The 6,602-nt window shown below is 36.1% G+C and overlaps 1 pseudogene; it reads right to left on the reverse strand.

The window, feature by feature from the left end:
* LOC137620546 (putative uncharacterized protein DDB_G0290521) overlaps positions 1–6,563 on the reverse strand; it is a 97,098-nt pseudogene extending 90,535 nt beyond the window's left edge.
* Positions 6,564–6,602: the final 39 nt, after the last annotated feature.

Raw genomic sequence — 6,602 nt, forward strand, 5'->3', positions numbered from 1 at the left:
ATTAAAACGTTCTTACTGAAAGGTGAAGGGCATGTGAGAAGAAAAATAAGATCAAATGAAAGTGAAGGGCACAAGTAAAAAGAATAAAGAGAATGAAAATGCTCTCATTTCAGCCATTAATAAAACATTTCTTTGCGTCAATAGGGGGAAGGTGGATTCACTTCAGTTTCAGTACAATATCAAAACAAGAATATGTAAAAATTACCAAGCTGAAATAAACTTTTCTCTGCGCTTTTATACTTACGGAACTGGTCAAGTATTGGAATTCAATTACGGAAGACATGGGATCGAAACAAAGGGCCGTGCTATGAATTATCTATATTTATTGCCCTAAGGATACCAGATTTTCAGGGTAAAGATCGTTTTCAAAACAGGTGTTTAAGAATACAATTATTTAATACGTCGTATATACATATATATATATATATATATATATATATATATATATATATATATATATATGTATATATATATATATATATATATATATATATATATATATATATATATATATATATACTTGTTGACCAATAAATGGCATGGATCCGCACCCCACCTATATCCCGTATACAATTTTCCAACGTCCAAAGGTGGAACAGGGTGGGGAAGACTCATTAGGTTCGTATGCAAGGTGAGGGGGAACTAAATCTCTGGTAGCAAATTTTCAGAAACGAACGTTTAATTTCTAAAGATTTGTTTTGTAAAGTCATTTACCGTGTTACTTTAATTTACATATTCATGTGAAAATACATTGCAAATATTACAAAGGCAGGATACGGCTGGCTATGCTGTTTACATTCACTGTGTGGTAGTAATGGTAATTACATTTGCCCAAGTTGAACTGCATGGATATTGAACAGCGCAAGGCTTAATTGGGAAATTTTTTAACTCTCTCCAATCTAGCTGTGACCCACAACAATCCATTAGCAATCAGACACTTAATTCCCAGATGACGTCAACATGCATATCGAAAAGCGAACTTCTGTTCTTTTTCTCACCTTGTTTTGGAATCAAAGTCAAGTCAATCGGTTGTGAGCGGATTTGCGTACCACTGTTACGGACCACAGAAAAAAAAAAGTTAAAATATTTATCTGTACACAAATTGTTTTACGATAATTCGATCAAATCTTATCTCTCTTTATGACAAAACGGAAGTCTTAATTTTTACCAAAATCTCTACTGTACTCGGCGTTAAGCATTCAATCCTTGGTTCCCCGTAGGTCTTAGATCCCGTGGCAGAGCTAATTCTATATCAAACAGCTTTCTGACTTACTTAAAAATATGAAAATCGCAAGTGTTAAAGATAAAATTATCATAAACCAATGAAGTGTTTCATACCAATCAGCTTTAATGGTGATGATGGGTTGATTTCGATTCTAAGTACGAATCCTGAATTCAACAGGATCAAATACGACAGAGTCTGAACTAACCCTCGTGTCTTTTTATGACAGGCTAGTATTCTCTAAATGTTTATCTTTATTACTATTCGGCGCTAAGGTTCGATTTCTTGGCTGGGCAGACGTATTTATCATAAAATAAACTTCTCTATATGTCTTAGATGCCGTGGCAGAGCGAATTCGATATCAAAAGGCATTTGTGGCTTACTTGAAAAAAAAATGAAAATACCGAGTGTAGTGATAAAATCATCATTTATGTATGTTCGCGTGCATATCTTATACACACAAACAAACACACACACACACACACACACACACATATATATATATATATATATATATATATATATATATATATGTGTGTGTGTGTGTGTGCGCGTGTGTATGTGTCACCACACGCAAATTTCTCCTTGGGGGTTGGGGCCACCGGCAGGATATACCCTCATGGTTTCTAAGCAAGTTTTTAGGGATAAGGTTATACTGATTCTCTCACCTATCCTTCTTTTAATTACCTTAGTACAAAGAAGTAATGTTTTCACAACGTGGTGAAATGTTGGGCGGTGGGTCGGAAGCGTTCATTTTATCATTATTTGAAAAGGTTGGTCGGCATTTTTTATTCAAAATGTAAATCATAAAGGTCCCCAATTCCTAATAACATCACTTTGACCAGCAATATAAAACTATCGTTACAACGATAACACTTAAGCACGCCCACTTGTATGTGAAGTATGCCCATCACGCAGCAAGGCATCAAATTGCCCCGCAGACCCTCAACACTGATATGCCTGATGGGGAAAGATTAAACCTACTAGAGTAAGAAGGGAGAAGATAAGATAAAATCTAAATTTGGCCTGAGGGACAGGGCATGATAAAATCCATCAAAATGCACGCACACAACGTTCTATGGCGAGAAGAGAACAAAGGACAATTCATGTAATGAGATGCCATACAAATTATTTATTAAGAAACACCGCATATCTCCAACAATACATCTTAATAACTGAAATTTAATGTAATAGTCTTCGCTCGAAAAATACTAGTTAAAAAATACCATCAATAATCAGAAATTTCCATCCTATATTTCTACAGGACACCGGTGCATTTTTTTTTCTAAGTTAGAAATTAGATCTGGTTACAGAACCCTGGAATTTCTTCTAATATATACCTTAGTCAATGAAGTTGGAAGGAGGTTATGTTTTCGCCCCTGTTTGTCCGTTTGTTTGTGAACAACTTCCTGGCCATAATTTTGTGATTCAATTTTGAAAGTCCGGACGGTCAAAGGTCAAGATCAAGCAAAAGGTCGCCCGAAATAAGCTTCCGCGGCGTGGGTCTGCACTCTCAAGAGTGCTTTTCTAGTAAAAAAATATTCTCAATCACTTAAAAAGACCATTCAAACTTTCATGAATAAACAAATTAATAACTTTTAAGATATAAAATTAAAAATTTGGGCAATTTCTCTATAACTTATGGTTCTCATATCGTTTCATAACCTTTGAAATTTTTTGCCCAACTTTCATATTCTGTTATGACATTACGTTATTAAAACATCCTGTCTTTACATTGATTGAGAAGCTATAAACATAAATAGTAAAATCTGACAAATTTCAAGGATACTTATAAATTTCTGGCAAAATGTCACATGATGTCTAAGAGAAGGCTAAATTTTTTTACTATATTTTTTTTTAACAAGCTTTAGTTAATCTGTGATAATTTAGGTAATTTCACATCAATTCTACAAGAAGCATTCACAACTATTGTAAAAATTATGAATCAGTTTATTATAATCTATAAATTATAGAAAATTCCCTCAAAATAATTTTCAATGAATTATCTAAAATAGCTTTGAGGATTTCAAAGCTCGTCTCAATTCATCTAAAGTGTCAACATTTTATATATAAATTCAAGTTAACCTTTCAAAAGAATTCATAACTGATGGTAAATCACTTAATAACAATTCAAAATGAGTTTATGAAAGATTCAAAAGCTTTTATAAACTGAATATGAATTAAATCACTCCGTCCTAACAACAAAGGAACAGCATAACAGTATATAATAGTAAAAAAGAAAAAAACGTCGGCAGATGACAGTTTATCATTGAATTTTCCATAAATTGTTAATTTTTTCTTTGTCCATTCCTTTAAAATTTATCACTTTCTTTCTTTATTAGGCATTAGTTTAATATCCAATTCAACATTTATAAATCTGAATCAAAGAAATAAAGATGAATTTTATGAGACACAGACTGCTTTTGTTATTAGATTGCATGAATTAAATTTTTTCTCGAGAAGCTAATATCTTCTGATGTTATATGAACATAATCTTATCTTATTTCGAAAACTACCAAGTCATCTTATAATTTATATTCATTCCTTCCTTCACTAATAACGATTTCTTCTTTTTGTTTTATTTCTAAATACGATTTAAAGACACTTTTACCTTCCATATGAGTAATGGAGACCCATACCAATCTACATAAGATTTTTTTTTCTACACGAAACCATCCACAATGTCTACGAAAGAAATCTCATTCATTTTACTTAAGGAGAAATTAAAGCGAGCAAAGATACAAAATATTATGGGCATAATTCATATTTATGGCCTCTAATGCCATAAATAATGCATCTAAAATGTCTTACATCATTAATTATCACTAGAAGCGTATTTACAAATAACAACTGAAAGCAAGAGCCTACAATTTAACAAAAATACATATCTTATATACATTAATAATGTAAACAGTTCAGTCATAAAGGTAGTGGAAAGCAGAAATTCCTAATAACGTTCACCTCATTTTTTACCCATACAAAATACAATATATACATACAACCACCAACATTGATAATAATAATAATAATAATAATAATAATAATAATAATAATAATAATAATAATAATAATAATAAGGCAATTCAAGAAAAGGACAATGATGATAGAAACACAAAATGATAAATGTTATTACCCAAACATTAAACAGATTATCCACAGTGAGCGCATCAAGAGAAATAGGAACAACAATATGCTAATCACCTATAGTTAAAAGAAATAGAGTATATGTGTATATATATATGTGAACCCGAGAGAAGAGAAGAGAAAAGAGAAGAAAAAGAAAGGGGAAGGTAGTGAGGAAGGAAGGGAAGAGGGATAATTTTGGGCCACTCCCAAAACTCACTTGGATGCTCACAACATTCCCACTGTACACGTACACACTTGCACCTTTGCCACTTCACGAGAGTACTGTGGGATGTAAGACAATGTACATGATCTTGGGAAAAGCGAGATCTTCCCTAACAAACATTATGCGCTTTCTTTTTATAAATGACACGTGTAACGGATTTCTGGGATGAATATGTAAACTAAAAAGCAAAATCTTTAAAAACTTAAATCAGCAAACACTCGTGTGTGTGTGTGTGTGTGATATATATATATATATATATATATATATATATATATATATATATATATATATATATATATATATATACGGTATCGGTTAGAATAAAAATAGAAGGAAAAGGACAATATATCAAATACAGTATTTCTCTGCTAGCTTCTCATACAAAAAAAGAAAAAAAAGTATATAGTAAAGAGGACCCTGGAACAAGGATAAAAAATATTTTACCTGTTTTGACGAGTTTAAAGGTGAAAGCATTGTGAGCTTTGAGTGATTCATTGTGGCTTGGATTGGTGAGGTCACGAAAGCTGGGCTCATTATTGGCCATGACGGAGTTTCTTTGCTGTTGCTGCTGCTGTTGCAAGACGCGAGGGGACCCCAACACCCCCTGAGTCTTTGAACTGGAGCTACTGCCTGTTGTTGCTACTCGGGATCCCCCTCCAATAGTCGAAGAGGGGAGGTCAGAAAGCTTTTGACTTCCTGAATAGTTACTCCTTCCACTAGGGTGCCGTTGGTTTGGGAGAATGGCCTTAGAATCTGAAGTTGGGGCAAGGCAATCTTGCTGTATCTTTAGGCTTTCGGCAGCTGTTAACTGCTGATTAGTAGGATGAGCAGGAGGGGGTGCAGCTTGCACCGGGACCTCCTGCTTGACTTTCACCCCTTCGTTTCCCGCAAATTGTTTTTCTTTATGTATTTGCACGGGTGTTCCAGGTTTAGGTAAAGCAGTTTCAGGAGTCTTGGGCCCCTGAGAGGATGAAGGGGATGGTTCAACAGGGTCTGGGGTTCTCTTGGGTGTTTCAGAAGGCGATGGCTGCTTTGGATTTGCAAGAGCTGTTGTAGATTTCTTGATCGCTTCTACCCCTGTTTGCCGTGGTCTTAATGCACAGCTGTCACTGAGGTGAGACCTAAAGCTATTATTCTTTCTGAGTAGGTGATGAGTTTTTTGAGAGCTTCCGCTAATGTCAAGTGCACTTTCTGAACGCACTGGCTCTACGATCTTCAAATTGTTACCTTCGGCAGAAACGCAGATATCTTTGAAAGCCCTGAAATTGCCACTTCTATCAGGGCACGACTCCTGGAAGGGCCCAGAGACAGGACTACCGCCCCAAGAGGAGCGGTTGGCCACAGGCCCTCCTGAGGCCTGAGGGCTAAGTAAGGCCTTCCCTTTGGCACCAGTGGAGGAGGTCGAAGAAGTTTCAGTCGAAGTAGAATGAGAAGATCGTTGTCGTTTGGTCACTTGGTCGGACGGTGGTACAGTAGAAGCAACTGTCTGTTGGACCGAAGGTTTCTTCACGTTAGCACTGACAGGTGGTGAAGGTGACTGGGAAGGAACTATTATAGAGGGAGGGGTGACAGAGATAGAAGTTTTAGAAGGAGTTTTGGTTAAAGCTGGTTTTTGTGTGGGAGTAGGTGGTTTTTGTGGGGGGTGTGGGTGGTGCTTTCTGCTGTTTAATTGAAGACGGAGTTGGCTGTTGTAGGTTGGATTTAGGTTGGTTATTTAAGGGAGGTTTAAGTTGATTGGGAAGTAGTTGGTTAGGTTGGGAAAGAGGCAAAACTTTCTCAGTGTGCCTCGTATGGCTCTGCGTGTCTAACGTCGCTCTCCCACGTTTATTTTCTCTCGCACTATTCAGATCTAACAATTCGTCCAAGGGAAAAATCACATACATTCTCTCCCTCTGCTAGCCATGATCGCCCGCTAGCAAAGGGGACTCTCCCGTTACCCGCAGCCAAAGCACACTGAGACACACAAGAGGCATTCACCGCCGGCCTGGTCGCTCCTGTAACCCCCTACTCCTCAGCTGGGCCTGCGCGCCA

The sequence above is a fragment of the Palaemon carinicauda genome, chromosome 2 (assembly GCF_036898095.1).
Source record: "Palaemon carinicauda isolate YSFRI2023 chromosome 2, ASM3689809v2, whole genome shotgun sequence".
NCBI lineage: Eukaryota > Metazoa > Arthropoda > Malacostraca > Decapoda > Palaemonidae > Palaemon > Palaemon carinicauda.